Source organism: Gossypium arboreum, chromosome 7 (assembly GCF_025698485.1).
Source record: "Gossypium arboreum isolate Shixiya-1 chromosome 7, ASM2569848v2, whole genome shotgun sequence".
Taxonomy (NCBI): domain Eukaryota; kingdom Viridiplantae; phylum Streptophyta; class Magnoliopsida; order Malvales; family Malvaceae; genus Gossypium; species Gossypium arboreum.
The window spans coordinates 2622782-2643745 of record NC_069076.1 but is presented as its reverse complement, the minus strand read 5'-3'; the positions used below and the strand labels follow the sequence as shown (position 1 = coordinate 2643745).

The 20964-nt window shown below is 32.4% G+C and overlaps 2 long non-coding RNA genes across 2 annotated transcripts; one reads left to right on the top strand and one right to left on the bottom strand.

Annotated features, from left to right (window-relative positions):
- Positions 1–13192: 13192 nt before the first annotated feature.
- Positions 13193–13949, top strand: LOC128295477 (uncharacterized). Its single transcript, XR_008285907.1, has 2 exons — positions 13193–13307; positions 13550–13949. It is a non-coding gene; the product is annotated as an uncharacterized LOC128295477 (long non-coding RNA).
- A 557-nt stretch (positions 13950–14506) lies between these two features.
- On the bottom strand, positions 14507–15428 carry LOC108483031 (uncharacterized). The gene is made up of 2 exons (XR_001870995.2): positions 15235–15428; positions 14507–14783 (listed from the first exon to the last, which is right to left on the bottom strand). It is a non-coding gene; the product is annotated as an uncharacterized LOC108483031 (long non-coding RNA).
- Between the last annotated feature and the right edge of the window lie 5536 nt (positions 15429–20964).

The window sequence follows — 20964 nt, the reverse complement described above, 5'->3', positions numbered from 1 at the left end:
TTTTATATAATTCTATGTTTTAAAGATTTTTAGGATATTTATTTTATACATTGTTATTATATATACATATACACATAATTTACACTAAAATTTAAATTCCATTCGCATATGTTTTATATAAATATTTTCTTTTAAATCCATTTATGTATATATATATATATACTTTCTTCTAAATTTATTTATGTAAATAAATTTGTTTCTAAACTCATTTTTAGTTGTATATTTATTTATTTTGAATACCTTCATATATTAGTATCTTTGTATGTACACTATTTACATTAATTTTTCATTCTTATACATATCATTAGTTAAATCAATTTGTTTTATTTGGGATTATGTTATGCATTATTTATTTTAAATTTCTTTTTACATAATATATATTTTAATAATCATTTATATATATTAATTTTTATATACATGTAAATTATTTGAATTTTGGCATGCAATATTCATTTGTAAATTTTTTCATATAATTTTTAATTTGTTTTGAATTAGCTTCAAGTTTTCATATTGTTTTGCATATCATGTGTTTTTATATATTACTCCGTGTATATTATTGTTGCATATTATTTATTCATTTTTTTGTATTATCATATCAATTGTTCTCCATCCATGCTTGAAAATTGGGTTACATTTTTCTTAGATTAGTTGTATGTAATTGTTTGTTTTGTTAAGTTGGCTAAATAAGGTTATATTATCTTCATGCATCAAGTATTGTACGTTATTCATGCATATTATCCCATGATTATTATTTTTCTTTTGGTTTACAAATGTTGCTTTATAATTTCCAACTCGTTAAAATCAATTATTCCATTTTATTTCAAATAAGATTAAGGCGTTTTGAGCTAGTTTATAATCATTTATTTTAAAAATTTTTAAAACAAGGCAATATTCAATATTTAGAAATTCGAGAAATCGTGCCCTACCGTACTGGGTTTCAATTTTTCGTTGGACTAAATATCTGGACATCCTTTTGTAATTTTTAACCTAAGAGCGTTTGGAAGTTAAAAATCAATCATGTTTTCAAAGGTATAAAGAACCGTGTCCAATCGTGCTGGATGTGATGTTATACACCTTTGAAACGAGAGAATTTTGACGACCAGCTTAAACCACTCAAATGTTTTAACAGGAACCATATTTCAATTTTTTTTTAAAAAAACCTAGACATAATGACAGCACTTAATCAATCTGGTACCAGTTTTTGAGCGTAGTGAGGGTGCTAACCCTTCCTCATACGTAACCGACTCCTGAACCCATTTTTAAATTTACGTAGACCAACATTGATTTAAACGGAACAAAATGTTTTAGTAGGTGATCCAATCACACCTAAACAAAAGATTGGTGGTGACTCCTCATTTTGTTTTAAAAGTTGATCCCCGTTTTTTCCTTCAAAATAAAAAATAGTTTCGACAGATATTATAAAAAAAAAACAATTTTAAGGGAATAGTAAATACAATCTAAAATAATTAATGCACAAAATAATTCAAAATAAAATAATGCAACTTAAAATGAATAACATATAACAATTTAAAAGAAAACATAGAAAGTCTAAAATAAATAATATGTGAAAAATAAATTTAAAGTAAATAATATATATAAAAATATATAAAACAATTTAATGTAAGTAATATATGAAATGTTAAAATAAATATTGATAAAAGGTTTGCAATAAATAATAAAAGAATTTAAAATATTTTATATAACTAACTTATAAAAATTTAAAATGGGTTATAATCAAATGGTTTAAAATACACAATTTGCACAAAAAAAACTTAAAGTAAATAATAATAGAACAATTTAAAATGAGTGATATAAAAACTTAGAATAAATAATAGTTACAAACAGTTTTATTAAAAAGAGTAAATAAAGAAAAAAGAAATGAACAAAAAAGATTAAAGACTAGATTGAAATCGAACTCAAACTTAGGGTACAAATTGAAAATAAAAAAATAAAAAAAAAACTAAAGAGGATTAAAATGAGATGCGCTGAAACAAGTGGGGGACTAAATGAACAAATAGTCCAATTTTAGGACACGCGTTCCTTCCCCAGCTTGGAATACTCGAGACTAAATCGAAACATGCGAGAGGTATTTGGGCAAAATTTAAAAGAAAATAAAAGGTAAGTAAAAGGACAAATTACAGCGTACTGTGAAGGTAGAGGGACCAAAGGGATAAATATCCCAAAAGGGAAAAACGTGCGGACCCCCCTTGGAGTGGGTCGGGTCGTGCGCGAGTATGCTAAAAACGACGTTGTTTCGGCGTTAATGTCCCAGGTGCAAAACGGCACCATTTTGCCTTATTATTTAAGTAAAAAAAATTCAGTTTTTCATTTGCTTCTTTTTCTTTTTAAAAAAAGAAGAGAGAACACCCCTTCCGTCTCCCCTTTTTCTCTGTTAGGGTTTCAAGAACCCATTTTGCTCTGTCACCATGCCTGCCGATCGAGAGAAGAGAGTTTCTCCCCTCCCCTTTTGGGTTTGATTTTGGCGACAGAGAAAGGGTCTCCGACGACACGACTATGGGGGATTTCGGGTAAGTTTCCCCTCTTCCTTTTTTATTTTATTCTTTTATTCAAAACTGATTTGAAATAGAAATAAGAAAATAGGAAATTGAAAAGAAAAAAGAAAGCGAAATCAACCTCTTTTTAACTTCTGTTTTTGCTCTTTTATTTCTTGCGTGTGTAAAAACTTACAAAGGGATCGAATGTGGCTTTTATAGCCGAATACACGCTCGTTTTTGTTTCTATTCTTTGTCTATTTCTTTATTATTTTTTCTTTGTTGTTTGCTATCGTTTTTTGTCTTTTTGTTCATTGTTTTCTTTTGCTTGCGTATTGGTCTCTTTTTGCAGGTGATGTGAACAGCCAGACGCATGCGAGGAGGCGTGCGACTGCCAAGGCTGAAAGGGGCATGCGGCGGCTGAAGCTTGAAGGGGCTAGGGTTGCTGAAATGTTTTGTGTAGTTGGGCTAGGGTTTCTAGACTTTTAGGCTTGTTGGGCTTGTTGGGTTTGGGTAGTTTAGGCCTAGGTTTAATATGTAAATGGGCATTTATTGGACTGTAAAAATATTTGGAATTTGGTTTATTTATTTGGTTTTTATTTTATAATTTGGCCAGGCCAAAATTGGCCCATTACACTCATATTTCATCTCTTTAAGAGTTAGCATTCAACAAAGCCAAGTTCGAGCTACGATTAAGATGGATGAGAAAATACAAGATAATTATAGTTTACGGATTCAAAATTTGATGTACAATACAAGTATGTGCGTTGTTAGTGCTTCATCAAATTGGGCTTCACCACCCTCATTTCATCCAACCACAATCTCGTTAGCTACAACTTTATTTACAGACAACACTTTGCTAGCAAGTGGAGCGCCTCTTATCTACCTTATCAAGTACATGTAGTGGATCTTTTTATACAAAAATTAAGAGATCTCGCTTGATTCATATCAAACTCATTGCTGTTCATCTAGAAGACTATTATATTCCTTAAGTAGTCAACCAAGATAAGACTAGCATCAGGCACGTGTCAAAGCTTAATACCAAGGATGATCGGTCTCACCTATAAATATACATCCTTTACTTCAAGAGGGTTTTCAAGCTTGGAACCCCAAGTTTCATACCTCGCTCTTCTTCTAGCGACTCCCTGCGCTTCGTCACTGTAACGGCCCCAAATTCTCGGGTCAATGTTTTAGTGTTGACCTGGGTTGGTGATGGATAAATTTATTTTAGAATTGAGTTTTGTTGGAATTAATTTGGGTGTATTTTGGACCTTTTTATAAGAAATTAAGGATGTTGGAAAGCTTGTGTGAAGTAAGGGGAAGATGGATGGCTAATATGGTAATTTTACCATTTTTGAATAAAAATCTTCTCTCGATTAATGAGAAAAGATGGGTTGGTAAATTGAGGTATGGGATAAAGTAGATTTGTCCCTATTTTTCCCTATATTATAATCACCCTATTTTTTTTTCTGTTTACATTTCTTCATTTTTTTTTCTTTCTTTTCTCCATCTATTTTTCCTTAGCAAGTCATATACAGGGAGAGAGATTTGAGTGAGTTCTCACCATTTTTTTGCATCTTCCAATTCTCAAAGAAAGTAAGGGTCTTGATTTATTTATTTTTTTAAAAGTTTCATGGAGGAAAAAAAATATATCTATGTTCATCAAGGATGAAGGTGGAGGTTTTTTGGTGTTTGGAAGGGTTTGAGTTTGAGGAAGTCTCTACCCATCTTCTCATATTTTATTTATTTATTTATTTAAAGTATGTATTTTTACATCCTGTAAACTCTTTTTTATTTTTTTATTTTGTAGGAAATCTTGTGTGTTACATGGTTATTAGTTAAAGAGGGTGGTGAATCTTCTAAAGCTAAGGGTAAAGGCAAAGTGGTGGAGAGCTAGGAAAAAAAATTTGTTGGTATTCTTCCATTAAGGTGGTACCCTCTAACTTTCCTATACTTCTTGATAAGTCATAAATATGATGGTTGTATGATAATGCATGCATATTATATGTCTTTGGGTAGAAATCTTGTTTGGATGATTTAAAATGAAACTAAAAACTTAGTTGTGAAATCTACTAGAAATAGATTATTACATGAATAGTAAGTTTGAAAATTCACCATAAATTTTTTAAAAATAATTAAGTGATCTATATATCGTTGTAATCGTGAGTCAGTCTAGTTTCGTTTAGAACAAACGGAGATCGATTTCAATTTTTATTTTAAAATATATGAATTTTTTAGTGTTGAAAGGTCATAAAAATCTGGCAACAGAATTCTTATAAAACAGATTTAGCAGTGACTTTGAAAAATCACCAAAAATTTCACAATATAAAATAGGAAGTGAGCCTTATATCTTTATAACTGTACAGAAGTCTAGTTTAATTTAAAACAAAAAGTGCTAGATTTAGAGTATATATTAATAGTTACTAATTTTTGAATGAGAAAATGTCAGAATGTCAAGGTAGTAGACTGTCACATCTCATTAGTTAATATTTTAGCTGAAATGATAAGCAAGTTGAAACGAGTATGAGACTTGAATGTCATGGATGTATTTTTTTAATGATTATATGTTTGATGCTTTGTTTGCGCTCAGCCTTCAAGCTCTAACCTAACTAGTGGCCATGAGTGGTACGGGGCTATCCGGATACCCGATTATTTGAGCAGCATGTGCAATCTAACAAGTTTGACAAGTTTGATATGCAAGCGATTTGGTTATGTAGATTTAATGACTCATGATTTAATTATTCGATACTCATGTCATGTTTCTATGTATACATTTGATTTGCATGCTTTATTTATGAATTGCTTGAAGTATGGTAGATTTGTTGTGTACCACTGAACTTGTAAAGCTCAGCCTTCGAATTGTCTTAATGTTTAGATTTGTAGACTTTTGTTCGTGTCCGAGGAAAATCATCAACGAGAGACTCCTAGCATCATGTATTCAGAGTACAGTACCTTATCTATTAGTGGGCATTGTATTCCTAACGCCTTACTTGTATTTTTTTGTAGGTCTGTAACTCATTTATAATTTTTTTTATTTTGACTATTTTGATATACGATAATATTGGAGCTCCTCATATTTTTTTTAACTACTTTATTACTATTTTCAGTATAACTATGTATGGTATTTTCTCTTATATAAAATGTATTTTAATGTTTTAAAATAATTTGAAAATTTTGTTGGGTTACTCTAGTTACCTGATATAGCGACTTAGTATTTGAGTACTCCGTATTCAGGATTAAGGTGTTACATTTAGTGGTATCAGAGTAAGGTTTAGTCGGTTCTAAGACCAGCTGGTTAGTTGTAATAAGGTGTCGATGAATACATGCCCCTAAGTTTAAGAGTGTACTCTTCTAAGATTAGAAGTCTGATGATACTTTCTCTTTTCTGTTTTGTCTTTAGATTCAACATGCCCGACGATTCAAATCGTAGCCATGAGGCTAGGGGGGAGAGTCATGCTTCTCCGATGGATGATATGGGAGATGAGTTTGTCCTGAATATTGACGACTTTGACATTCCAGCGGGCCGAGCGTGGATGATGCAGCATACTTCCAGAATCTTAATTTTGCACTGCATCATATCTTTCGAGTGATCCCGAGGGTTCAGCCTACCCCACTTGCTCCACCACTATCTGTTGCTCCGCAAGAGACTCCAATAGAGAGATTTTACAGATGTAAGGTAGAGGACTTTTATGGCACCAGTAAAGATGACCTGATAGCTGCTGGTCAGTGGTTGAGGGTCACATTATGGACTTTGCAGTCACTCCATTTTACCTCTGAGGGTAACTTAGAGTGCATCATCTCATTGTTGAAGGGTGATGCGTATGATTGGTAGGATACGGTCGAGATGGTTTTACAGCTAGAGTAGCCGACGTGGGATCAATTCTTGTTCAAGTTCTGAGAGAAGTACATTGGTCAGGAACATATGGATAACTTGAGAATGTAGTTTTCACGACTAGTTCAGGGCAAACGGTCGGTGTATGAGTACGAGAGGGATTTTCTGTGATTGAGTCACTTCAGCCCTAAGTTAGTGGCTTCTGAGAGTATTAGGTGTAGGAGATTCCACGAGGGGCTGCACATTGATATTGACACTTATTTGGCAGCAGACCCGCCCGAGGTATTTTCAGAATTGGTACGACAAGCTAAAGCTATAGAAAGGGTTCTAAGTATAAGATTGAGCTCGTCAAACGAGTCTAGCATCCAGAGTAAGAGGGCTTGTCCATCTCAGATTGCAGCTAAAAGGATTCGGGGTTCTAGAGGATTCAGGAGAGCTCCATCGACACAGTCTCAGAGATTAGGTCAAGGATCAAGACCAGGGGCTCATAGGATACCGTTGACTTCCTCGTCGCTAGCGAGTTCAGGAGGATCAGTCAGGAGCCCAACTTTTTCAGTTTGTAATTTCTGTGGCCGGAGACATCCCATGGAGTGTTATTGGAGGATTAGAGCCTGTTTCCAGTGTGGGTCCACCGAGCATTTTGTCAAAGACTGCCCTAAGGCCAGCGGTGCTTCGCCTGCTCAGACTTAGTGATCAACACCTTCTTTTCAACGTGGTAAAGGGTCAACTCATTGTAGTGATAATGTCACTTCAGGCCAACGGAGTAGAGGTACGGTCAGATCTGCATCCATATTTGATATTCGAGTTTCATCTAGGCAGTATATTGTGAAAGCTCAGGAGGACTGTAACACCGTTGATGTGATTACATGTATTTTCACATTGTTCTCCATTCCCATTACTGCATTAGTAGACTCCAGGTCCACACATTCATATATCTGCAGTGAGATTATCTAAGAGAGAGGTATTCTTGTTGAGGAGTTGGATGTTGGGGTTCTAGTATCTAGCCCGTTAGGACTTGATGTATTGGTGGTTAAGGTGTATCAAATATGCCCAGTTGAGATTCAGGGCTAGCTATTTCCGGCAGACTTGATGGAGTTGCCCTTTCGAGAGTTTGATGTAATTTTGGGCATGGATTGGTTGACCGAGTATGATGCAAGTTTAAGATATAGAGCGAGGCCGTTTAAGCTCCGTGGGTTGGACGGAACCAGAGTCCTAGTGACTAATGAGACTAGTGAATTCTCGTCTTATGTCATTTCTACGACTGTAGCTCGAAGGTTGATTAAAAGAGGCTACAAAGCCTTTTTAGCTTATGTGGTGGATACAAGGGTCCAAAGTCTGACATTGGAGGACCTAAGGACTGTGAAGGAGTTTCTAGATGTTTTTCTAAGGAATTTCCAGGATTACCCCAGACAGAGAGTTAGAATCTAGGATTGAGGTGTTTCCTGGTACGGCTCTGCTATCTATTGCCCCGTACCGCATGGCACTGACTGAGTTGAAAGAATTGAAGACTCAGTTGTTAGAGTTGCTTGAGTGCAGTTTTATGCGCCCTAGTATGTTGCCATAGAGAGCATCGGTGTTATTCGTCTGAAAGAAGGATGGGTTGATAAGATTGTGCATTGATTATCGTCAGCTCAATAAGGTGACAGTTGAGAGGTGCTTGTGTGTTTTTTAAGATTGATTTAAGATCGATATATCATCAGTTGAAAGTTAAGGAGGGGGATATCCCAAAGACAGCTTTTAAGACTAGATATGACCATTATGAGTTCTTGGTGATACCGTTTGGGCTCACAAATGCTCCTACAGCCTTTGTTGTTTTAATGAACCGTATTTTTCATCCCTACTTAGATCAATTTATGGTGGTTTTCATTAATGATATATTCGTGTATTCGCGATTTGAGAATGAACATGATCACCATCTTCCAGTTATGCTTCAGACCCTTCGAGAGAGACGACTTTTTGCCAAATTTAGTAAGTGTGAATTTTGGCTTTCTAAGGTGGCCTTTTTGGGTCACATTGTTGTGGCGGATGGTATCCAAGTAGATCCGCAGAAGATTCAGGCAGTGGTGGATTGGAAGCCACCGCGTAATATTTCTGAACTTCGTAGTTTTTTAGGCCTCACCGAGTATTATAGACCATTTGTTAAAGGTTTTTCTATGATTGCTGCTCCATTGATCAAGTTATTGCATAAAGGAGTTCCATTTCAGTGGAATGAGAAGCACCAACAGAGTTTTGATCAGCTTAAGACAATTTTGACAGAGGCACCTGTTTTGACCCAGCCTGAGTCAAGTAAGGACTATGTAGTGTTCAATGATGTGTCCTTGAATGGACTTTGTTGCATTCTCATGCAAGAAGGTAAGGTAGTCGCTTATGCATCTAGGTAGCTTAAGTCGCATGAGCGTAACTTACCTACCCATGATTTGGAGTTAGCAGTAGTGGATTTCGCATTGAAGATTTGGAGGCACTATCTATTTGGGGAGAAGTGTTATATCTATATCGACCACAAGATTCTTAAATACCTGTTCACCCAGAAAGAGATAAATTTGAGGCAACGTAGATCGATCGAGCTGCTTAAAGACTATGACTGCATCATTGACTACTATCCGGGTAAAGCTAATGTGGCAGCAGATGCATTGAGTCTTAGATCAGTGGCTGCATTGCGAGCGATGTTTGCAAATTTGAGCTTGTTAGAGTATGGTGATTTTATTAGCTGAGCTTCAGGTTGAACTGATGTTGGTGCTAAAGGTAAAAGAGGCACAGAAGTCTGATGATAGTTTGGTTGCCAGAGTAGATAGGGTAAGGCGAGGAAAAGCATTAGGCTTCGAATTACAAGATGGCAATGTATTATATTTTAGAGAGCGACTTTATGTTCCAGCAGGTGAAATAAATGATAAGATCTTCGTAAGGCACATAGTAGTCTATTTACTATGCACCCAGGTAGTAATAAGATGTATCAGAAGCTTCGTCCATTTTATTGGTGGCCAAGGATGAAGAGAGATGTGTTAGAGTTTGTGACTCAATGCTTAGCTTGTTAGCAAGTGAAGGCAGAACATCAAGTTCATTTATGTCTTCTTCAGCCTATTCAAATTCCACAATGGTAATGGGATACTGTCACTATGGATTTTGTGACTGGGTTACCTATGTCTCGGTGCAGGCACGACGCAATTTGGGTAATCATGGATAGATTGATGAAGACTGCATATTTCCTACCAGTGTGCACAGACTTTACTCTTGAGAAGCTGGCTAAATTGTATATTGCTGAGACAGTGAAGTTTTACGCATTGGACGCTAGGGGAAATTGAGTCATAGGTGTCGAAACCATTTTTAAAATCGAGTTTTGGAAAATGGGAATCGAAAGAAACGAAAACGAGAGTCGCCACCAATCTTTTTAGGTGTAATTGGATCACCTTTAAAACATTTTGTTTTAAGATCATTAGTTTTGGTCTCTGAAATAAAAGAACGGGTTCGGAGTTGATTTACGTCGAGGAAGGATTAGCACCCTCGTAACGCCCAAGAATTGGTACCAAATTGATTATCAAATGTCTTTAATGTCGGAAATCTGAAAAATTTTAAGATGTAATCCTCTTTAAAGTATTTGAAAATTTTGGGTTCACTTGTATCAAAGTATTGTCTATAAGTTAGCCTTTTTAGAAATCTCTATCTCGAAACAACAAAATGCTACATCCAATAAGTTAGGACATATCACTTCGCAATTCCAAGACAGTCACTTATATTTTGAAAACCTTTAAAACTTAGAAGGGTACTTAACTATTCAAACTTAACGAGAAAAGTTGCAACCCAATAAGTTAGGGCACTACTTTTCTGAAATTTCCAAACACCAAGCATTGCCTTTATATTTTTGGAAATTTTGGAGCCTTGTCTTTTTAAAGATGATGTGCGGAGAATTGTATTAAATCGTAATAATATATTATTGAACTAGGTAGATAAAAATGAATACTATGATATAAAGCAAAAAAATGCAAACAAAGATATATAGCATGTATTGAGAACGAATAAACAAGATATATAGACATATGAGATAATATTTAAATGATGCGTGATATAAAAACAAACATAATCAAATAATGTATAGTATACAAATAGAATAAATGTAATGTCAATATGCAAATAATTATAAAAAAATTAACACATACATGATACATACAATACAAAACATATAGAAGAACTAATAAAAATGATTGATTGCTAACAAAATATACATACAATTAAAAACAAGACATTTCCTATCAATAGTATTTAATATATAATACAATAACATAGTAACAAGAATAAAAGAATAATAATTATATAATAATATATTGGTTTGAAAGTATGTAAGAGATTTCATAATATAACAATATTGGTTTAAAATGAAATAATATATGTATAGTAAATAAATAAAAATGAAATGTGTATATAATGTGAGTTAAAAAATATGATTTAATAATAATAATTTACATTTTATATATAAAACAATATAATTTATGATACATGATATACATAACATATATATAAAAAAACAAATAGATAATATAAAATGAAACATAATAAAGATTATATAATAAAATGTAATATAAACATATAAGAAAAAAATAATAGATATAATATGAAGTAACATATAAACAATATATATATAAGTAATTAATAAACATAATATATGAAAATATAATAATATATAAAAGATATGTAAAATAATAATTTAAGAAAAATAATATATAATAAGTAATAATAATATATAATTAAAAATAATACTTATAACAAAATAATTTTATAATATATAATACAAAAGTAAAATTAGAATAAAACAAATAAAATATATATATGTAGAATAATATAATAAATATGGGACTAAATTTAAAGTTTAACAAAATTATGGGGCAAATTTTGAAAGGAATAAAACTAAATTAAGGACCTATTTAAAACACGCGCAAAATTAAAGGGACTCACTGGGCAAATTGCCCTATTCCCAAAACGGCAACGTTTTCCAGAATACAATTTAATAGCCATCGGGACTCAATTGAATTAAAATTAGAATATTGGGGTAAAATTAAAAAATAAAGTGAAATCATGAGAAATTAAAAGTTGAGAGGACCGATTGGATAATTAATCCATTTTGCAAAAAGCGCGGATCCTACCCGGGCAATCGGGTCAACGCGCGGATCCTTGGGGTCACAAAACGATGCCGTTTTGTCAAGGCTATAAAAGCCAATTCCTCAGCCTTTAGTTCATTTGAAGCCCGTTTTAAAAAAAAAAAAACTAAAAATCTCTCGAAAGAAAGAGAGAGGAAGGGAGCTCTAGGCTTTGGCCTCTGTTGGTCACATTCACCACGCTACCATCGCCCGCCCTAGGACCACCGTGATACTGGTAGCTGTGGTTCAAAAACCTTTCCTTTTTCGTGCCATCCGTCAGGTAACCCTTTTCTTTTATTTTTAAGTTATTTTTGTGTACATATATATATAAATATTCATATGCTTCTATACTGAAAATAGAGAAATGAAAGACAAAAATATAAAAACAAGAATCACCTTTGAAACTGTTTGTATCCCTTTTTTATTTCTATCTGCGTATCTTTTTTAAGGGTTACAAAGGGCTTTTTATAGCCATTGATTTGTTACATAAGGAAAGAAATCTCCGATTTCTTTCTATTTCTTGTCTACTGTATCTTTGGCCATTATTTGTTGAGTTTCCTTTTCTATTTTGTAGGTACTCCGACGATCTCGGCGTTAACGGTGGTACCAAGGCCAGAGGGGAAGCGTGAGATTGCGGTACTAGATGATCGCGAGAGGGACGAACGCATTGATGGCGCTTTGATGGCCTCGATCTGGGGAGTTGAACCGATGCTCCCTGAAGCTTCCAGAAGCTGTTGCGACGCTGTAGGGAGAGAGCTAGGGTTAGAAACCCCAGCTGATGGTGTTAGGTTTTGGGCCTCTGAGAGCTTAGGTCAATTGGGTCTAGTTTAGGTCTGGGCCCGTTGGGTATTGGGTCCGTATATTTGGGCTAGTTTAGTGTATCTGGGTAAGATGTAAACGGGATTAGCTGAATTGTTTTGGTTTTGGGCCCATGATTTGGGCTTTGTAACCTGGACTGTTAAATAAATAAACATTTGTTTATTATTTTTTAATTTTGGTTTTCGGTTTCAAGGCCCGGTCAAATTTGGGTTATTACAATAGGTTTATTGAACCTTATGAAGTTCTAGAGAGAGTTGGACTAGTGGCATATCAGTTAGCCTTACCACCACAGTTAGAGCGTATTCATAATGTGCTCCACGTGTCCACGCTTAGGAGGTATCGTTCGATCCTTCCCATATCTTATCACTTGAGTAGATTGAAGTGAGCCCAGACTTGTCATATGAAGAAGAGCTAATTCAGATTTTGGCCCGAAATATTAAAGAACTTAGGAACAAGAAGATCCCCTTAGTAAAGGTCCTGTGAAGGAATCACAGAGTTGAGGAGGCGACATGAGAGCCAAAGGAGTCCATGAAATTACAGTATCCGCACATTTTTTATTTAGGTAGATTTCGGGGAAGAAATTTCTTTTAAGGAGGGGAGAGTTGTAACGGCCCCAAATTCTTGAGTCAACGTTCGAGTGTTGACTTGGGTTGGCGGTGGATAAATTTATTTTCAAATTGGATTTTGTTGGAATTAATTTGGGTGAATTTTGGACCTTTTTATAAGAAATTAAGGATTTTGGGAAGCTTGTGTGAAGTAGAGGGAAGATGGATGGCTAATATGGTGATTTTACCATTTTTGAATAAAAATCTTCTCCCAATTAATGAGAAAAGATGGGTTGCTAGATTAAGGTAAAGGATAAAGTGGATTTGTCCCTATTTTTCATTATATTATAATCACCCTATTGCTTTTTTTTTCTTTTTACATTTCCTCATCTATTATAATCGCCCATCTATTTTTCCTTAACAAGTCATGTAGAGGGAGAGAGATTTGAGTGAGTTCTCACCATTTTTTTTCATCTTCCAATTCTCAAAAAAGGTAAGGGTCTTGATCTATTTTTTTTTAAAGTTCCATGGAAGAAAAAATATATATATCTATGTTCATCAAGGATGAAGGTGGAGGTTTTTGGGTGTTTGGAAGGGTTTGAGTTTGAGGAAGTCTCTACCCATCTTCTCATATTTTATTTATTTATTTATTTAAAGTATGTATTTTTACATACTATCAACTCTTATTTTTTTTATTTTTTTTGTGGGAAATCTTGTGTTTTACATGGCTATTAGTTAAAAAGGGTGGTGAATCTTCTAAAGGGTAAAGGCAAAGTGGTGGAGAGCTAGGCAAGTCACTTTGTTGGTGTTCTTCCATCAATGTGGTACCCTCTAACTCTCTTATACTTCTTAATAAGTCATAAATATGATGCTTGTATGATAATGCATGCATGTTATATGTCTTTGGGTGATTTAAATTGAAGCTAAAAACTTAGTTGTGAAATCTGCTAGAAACAGATTATTACATGAATAGTAAGTTTTAAAATTTACCATAAATTTTGTAAAAATAATTAAGAAGTGATCTATATATTATTGTAATCGTGAGTCAGTCTAGTTTCATTTAGAACAAATAGAAATCAATTTCGTTTTGTATTTTAAAATATATGAATTTTTGAGTGTTGAAAGGTCATAAAAATCTGGCAGCAGAATTCTTATAAACCAGATTTAGCAGTGACTTTGAAAAATCACCAAAAATTTCACAAGATAAAATAGGAAGTGAGCCTTATATCTTTATAACTGTATAGAAGTCTAGTTTAATTTAAAACAAAAAATGCTCGATTTAGAGTATATATTAATAGTTATTAATTTTTTAATGAGAAAATGTCAGAATGTCAAGGTAGTAGACTATCACATCTCATTAGTTAATATTTTATCTGGAATGATAAGCAAGTTGAAATAGTATGAGGCTTGAATGTCATGGATGTATTTTTTTAATGATTATATGTTTGATGCTTTGTTTGCACTCAGCCTTCGAGCTCTAACCTAACTAGTGGCCATGAGTGGCACGGGGCCATCCGGATACCCGATTATTTGAGCAGCATGTGCAATCTAACAAGTATGACAAGTTTGATATGCAAGCGATTTGGTTATGTAGATTTAATGACTCATGATTTAATTATTCGATACTTGTAAGGCCCAATTTTTATCCGAGCTTACACCAAAAATTAAAAAAGAAAAACAACAAACACAAAATAAAATTAAAGTCCAAATATTTATAATAAATGTCCAAATTTTACACACCATCAGGCCAAGAAAAAAAAGTAGCCCAAATACATTTTCTACCCAAATTCCAAATCCCCAAACCCAATAAAAATTAGCCCAAATAACCCATTGCCCCAGGACCAATACACCCAAAAGTAATGTTAGCAGCTAGAGAATGCTAGAATATTCTGGAATAAACTAGAGGGTCAGCTTCACACGAGAGACCCTCTCCACGTCGCCCGGGCTCATCTCCTCCGTACGGCCATCCCTGCATTAGAATACACGAGAAGAAATGCTAACAGAATACAACAGATGACAACAAATAAAATGTATTTTATTTTTTATTTTTACTCTATAAATTTGGCTATAAAAGCCGATGATTGTACTCCAAAAGGACTTACGCATACTGTATCTGTACACACGCACAGAGAATAGAGAAAAAGCAATTTAAGATTAGCAAAGGTGATTTCAAGCCTTCTTTTGTCCTCTCTTATGATTTCTTTTTTTAGTTTATTTTTTTTCATTTGGTTCGGATTTTTTTTAGTATGTGAGTCAATCCCAATGAAAACCCGAATACTTCAGAAATACTGAGGTAAAGGCGAGGGAACAAATAGTGTTGAATCTTTACTTTATGAACCTATCTTCGTTTTTTTAAAAAAATAATGTGAGATTTGAAGTTTTTTTTTTAAAAATAAAAAAGGGAGGAAGAAAATACTTACCAAATTTCTCTAGGCATGATCGAGCGCCTTCAATGAGGAGGATGGGTACTATCTGCATGCTGTTGATCACCAAAACAATGGTGGTTTGGCTGCTAGCAAAAGAAACCCTAGAAATTTACTATCAAGGCTATGATTTTCGGCTAAAAAATGGGCCTGCGTTTGAGATGGGAAATGGGGAAGGAAAGGTTTTAAATAACCTTTTAACAAAGCAGTGATGTTTGCATAAATAAAGGCCCACGTGTCAACTCATTTGACAGGCCCAGTCTGCGCATTATCACTCAAAAATGGGGAATTTTCGTGGAGGGTCCTTTGCCTTGCGCACAATATTCAATTGACTCCCAATTTGCTTACCTTATGTTTTAAAATTTGGCCTTCTAATTTGTGTTTTGTTTCATTTTGATCCGCGGTTCATTGCAGTATTGTGTGGGCGCGAGATATTTACAATTCCAGTCCCCGCATATTTGTGCGCATAACACATTGACCCTATTTTACAATTATTTATTTGTAAATTGTTTCTCCTGTTTTAACTTTATTTCAATTAAGTCTTATCCTCATTATTTTATTTACTGCACATAAAATTTCTTTTACATGCTAGATTATTGATTGTGATATTTTGTTGCTTTAGTAATTGAATTTCGTTTTAAAAAAAAAAACATTATAATGATCTTTTATTTATTCTATTATTTTAATAATTGGTGTGTTATTGGTGGTAAAATTTATTTTAGTTTATGTATTCGGTTAATTCTATGTTATTTTATTCTTTCCTAAAAAATTTTATTCGCATATTTTAATATTTATATTTTAATGTTCATTTAAATTGTTATTAAACGTATATTTAGTACTTTCATGCATTATTGAAGCCATATTGTTTTTATTCATATAATTTTAATAGATTTGTACATAATTATGGTTTAAATTGTGACATATATAATTTATGTTAATATTAAGTTAATCTTAAAATTCATATTTTAACTTAATGATATTTTGACATACAATTATTTTTAAAATATCTCCATATATACATTACCCATATTAAATTATTTTTTAGTGCATATTATTATTTTCATAAAACCTTACGTAAATATTTTTTCTTCCCTATGTATATACATTTTCTTTAGAAATTATTTATATGTATACTGCATTTCTTGTAAGAATTATATTTTAAATTATATAATTTATTTATTGAATACTCTCATATTATCTTTATGTATGTATTATTCATATATTCCATCACTCTAAATCAATTTGTTACATGTAAAATTATATATTATTTGCTTCCAAATTCCTTTATAAATATAATCTTATAAATATATATATCACTAAATTTGTGTGTAAATATAGTTTTGCTTTTTGTATATGACCTTGTCTTTTAGAAATTTTTGTTACATATATATAACTTATATATTGACTTTGTTTCTTTCATACATTATTAATTTCATTTTTTTACAAATAATTATACCCAATTTTACTTGTATATACATGTTTCATAAATTTATTATATATATTATTTTATATCATGTATTGTCATTCCTTCATATTTAATACATTATTTAAGTTATCATGTGAATTATCAATTTTTGAATGAATTTGTGTTTTAAATATTTCATATACAATTTAATTTGAACTTTTATTTTATAATAACTATTTCAATAAACATGTATCCCAAGTTTTTATGCAAATTTGTCAACTTATATATATACTATGTAATCATTAATTCATCATTATGTTAAAATGTCTTATATTTCCAATTCCATTTTGTTTCATACATATTTTTGTGCATCATTTTATTTTGTGTCATGTTAATTATCATCTATATTATTTTTGTATTAATTATTCAATATCCATGCTTAAAGAATTTTTGGTTACATTATACTTAGAATGATCGTATATAATTGTTAGATGTATTAAGTGAGGTTTATTGTACTTTGTGTATATTATTTCATATTCATCAACCCTTTTATATATATATATATATATATATATATATGTCTTGTTACAATGCATTAAGTATTTCATTTATTTTAAAACAAATAAACGTGTTTTTGAGCAAATTTCTAATTTCCTTTATCATTCAAAAATTCTGAAATAAGGCAATATCTAATATTTAGGGAATTCAGAAAATCGTGCTCAATCGTACTGGGTATAACTTTTCCGGTGAGCCAAATATTTGGATAACCTTTTATAATTTTAATGTATGAGTTTTCAAAAGTCGAAAATTAATCGCGTTTTTAAGGGTATAAGGGATCGTATCCAATCGTGCTGGGTATGATACTGCATATCTTTGAAACGAGAGATTTTTGACTACTAATTTGAACTGTTCAAACATTTTAAAAAAGTAATACTTTGAAAAATCTTTTCTTTTAAGACCTTTTGGTATAAGGACAACATCAAATCAATTAGGTACCAATTTTTGGGCGTCATGAAGGTGCTAACCCTTCCTCATGCGTAACTGACTCCCGAACCCACTTTTTTTTATTTTTCATGAATAATAGGTGGCCCAATCACACCTAAATCAAGAGATTGGTGGCGACTCTACATTTTTTTTGTTTTCAAAAGTCGATCCCCATTGTTTTCAAAATAAAAAAGGGTTTCGACAATACTCATGTCAAGTTTCTGTATATACATTTGATTTGCATGCTTTATTTATGAATTGCTTGAAGTATGGTAGATTTGTTGTGTGCCATTGAGCTTGTAAAGCTCAGCCTTCGAATTGTCTTAATGTTCAGATTTGTAGACTTTTGTCTGTGTCCGAGGAACATCATCAACGAGAGACTCCTAGCATCACGTATTCAGAGGACAGTACCTTATCAATTAATGGGCATTGTATTCCTAAGGCCTTGTATTTTTTTTGTAGGTCTGTAACTCATTTATCATTTTTTTTTATTTTGACTATTTTGATATACGATGATATTGGAGCTCTATATATTTTGTATAACTACTTTTATTGCTATTTTCAGTATAACTATGTATGGTATTTTCTCTTATATAAAATGTATTTCAATTTTTAAAATTATTTAAAATTTTGGTCGGGTTACTCTGGTGACCTAATGTAGCGCCTTAGTATTCGAGTACTCCATATTCGAGAATAGGGTGTTACAGTCACCATGTAAATCGACATCCTCCATCTTCTACCTCTTTTTGATCCTCAAGAATGTATTATATGAATACGATTATCTTTTTACCTTTTTCATAGTATTTTATATTTGTATCTATCCATACTCATATATAACTATAATCATAATAAGAATACATCACTTTATAATTATTTTTATATATTATTATAAATATTGTGATTGAATTAGATGTTATTTGACTCAGTACTATCAATTTAGCATTGAAATATAAATACGTCTTCGAATGGGAGGAAAGAAAACCCCACTACTGAATTTAAGTTGTGCTAATATATAACAAGTATTAAAAATAAGGCACAATGATTTATTTAGTTCTTCAACTTTGTAGAAAAAGTCATTTTAACCCTCCATTTAATTTTTAGCTTCTTTTAGCCTTTAAATTTACATTTTGATATGACCCTTTAATCGTGTTGAACCTAAAAAAGAACAACAAGACCCAAACTCAAATTATTGGAGCACAATTTATTGTATGATAGTCTAAAACAAGTTCGAAATAAAAAAAATAGGACTTTGACCCAATAGCTATATCAAAAAACGAACCAGAGGTATAAGGACCTTGACCCAATTTCTATTACAAGTTACAAACCAATAGTATAAGAAGGACCCCGACTCGTTATCTAAAAAGATAAAAACCAAAGGTATAAGGTAGTCGCCACACTCAAGATAAGTAGAAGGTGAGTGGAAGATTGAAAGGTTGAACGCCACAAGAAATAATTCTTGATAAGCTCGGATAAAGTTCTCAAAAAAACTAAAGAAATAACTCTTAATTTAATCAATATTCATTAGTCTTTTGCATAACCTTATGGTTGGATATTTGTACATGAAACAAGTCCCACAAGAATGGAAATGGGCAATTCGGCCGTTAATGAAATACATGAACCTTAACATTCAATGGATTGTTGAAAAGTCACATTCATCCACCTTTAGTTGTCCATACATGTATCTTAAGTTCATGGAAAGTCTTTCATAAATGTACATGCTCCCCTCCTTACCATCCATTCAATATACCATGTGCATTTAATTTGAACACTCATGAAATGTACTTGTAAATTACTATTCGGCCATGCATGTATATTCCTTGGCTTGGCTAAACATGCATTGAATCTTAAAGGTAGATACTTGGTCTTTCATGCATACTAGCCATACCTTGAACCCAATGAAGGTGAAGAGTCGGTGGTGCATGGATTCACATGCTGCATTGTATCAATGGAAGCCGATTGATCTTTGGTGCATGTCCTTGTATGGCCAACCATAGAGATGTATCTAAAATATATTAAAAAACTTCATTAAAACATAAAAGTCGAAAATTAATCGCGTTTTTAAAGGTATAAGGGATCGTATCCAATCGTGCTGGGTATGATACTGCATATATTTGAAACGAGAGATTTTTGACTACTAATTTGAACTGTTCAAGCATTTTAAAAAAATCATACTTTGAAAGATCTTTTCTTTTAAGACCTTTTGGTATAAGGACAGCATCAAATCAATTAGGTACCAATTTTTGGGCGCACCCTTCTTCATGCGTAACCGACTCCCGAACCCATTTTTTTGATTTTTCATGAATAATAGGTGGCCCAATCACACGTAAATCAAGAGATTGGTGGCGGCTCCACATTTTTTTTGTTTTCAAAAGTCGATCCCCATTGTTTTCAAAATAAAAAAGGGTTTCGACAATACTCATGTCAAGTTTCTGTATATACATTTGATTTGCATGCTTTATTTATGAATTGCTTGAAGTATGGTAGATTTTTTGTGTGCCACTGAGCTTGTAAAGCTCAGCCTTCGAATTGTCTTAATGTTCAGATTTGTAGACTTTTTTCTGTGTCCGAGGAACATTATCAACGAGAGACTCCTAGTATCACGTATTCAGAGTACAGTACCTTATCAATTAATAGGCATTGTATTCCTAAGGCCTTGTATTTTTTTTTTGTAGGTCTGTAACTCATTTATCATTTTTTTTATTTTGACTATTTTGATATACGATGATATTGGAGCTCTATATATTTTGTATAACTACTTTTATTGCTATTTTCAGTATAACTATGTATGGTATTTTCTCTTATATAAAATGTATTTCAATTTTTAAAATTATTTAAAAATTTGGTCGGGTTACTCTGGTGACCTAATGTAGCGCCTTAGTATTCGAGTACACCGTATTCGAGAATAGGGTGTTACAGTCACCATGTAAATTGACATCCTCCATCTTCTACCTCTTTTTGATCCTCAAGAATGTATTATATGAATACGATTATCTTTTTTACCTTTTTCATAGTATTTCATATTTGTGTCTATCCATACTCATATATAACTATAATCATAATAAGAATACATCACTTTATAATTATTTTTATATGTTATTATAAATATTGTGATTGAATTAGATGTTATTTGACTCAAGTACTATCAATTTAGCATTGAAATATAAATACGTCTTCAAATGGGAGGAAAGAAAACCCCACTACTGAATTTAAGTTGTGCTAATATATAACAAGTATTAAAAATAAGGTACAATGATTTATTTAGTTCTTCAACTTTGTAGAAAAAGTTATTTTAACCCTCCATTTAATTTTTAGCTTCTTTTAGCCTTTAAATTTACATT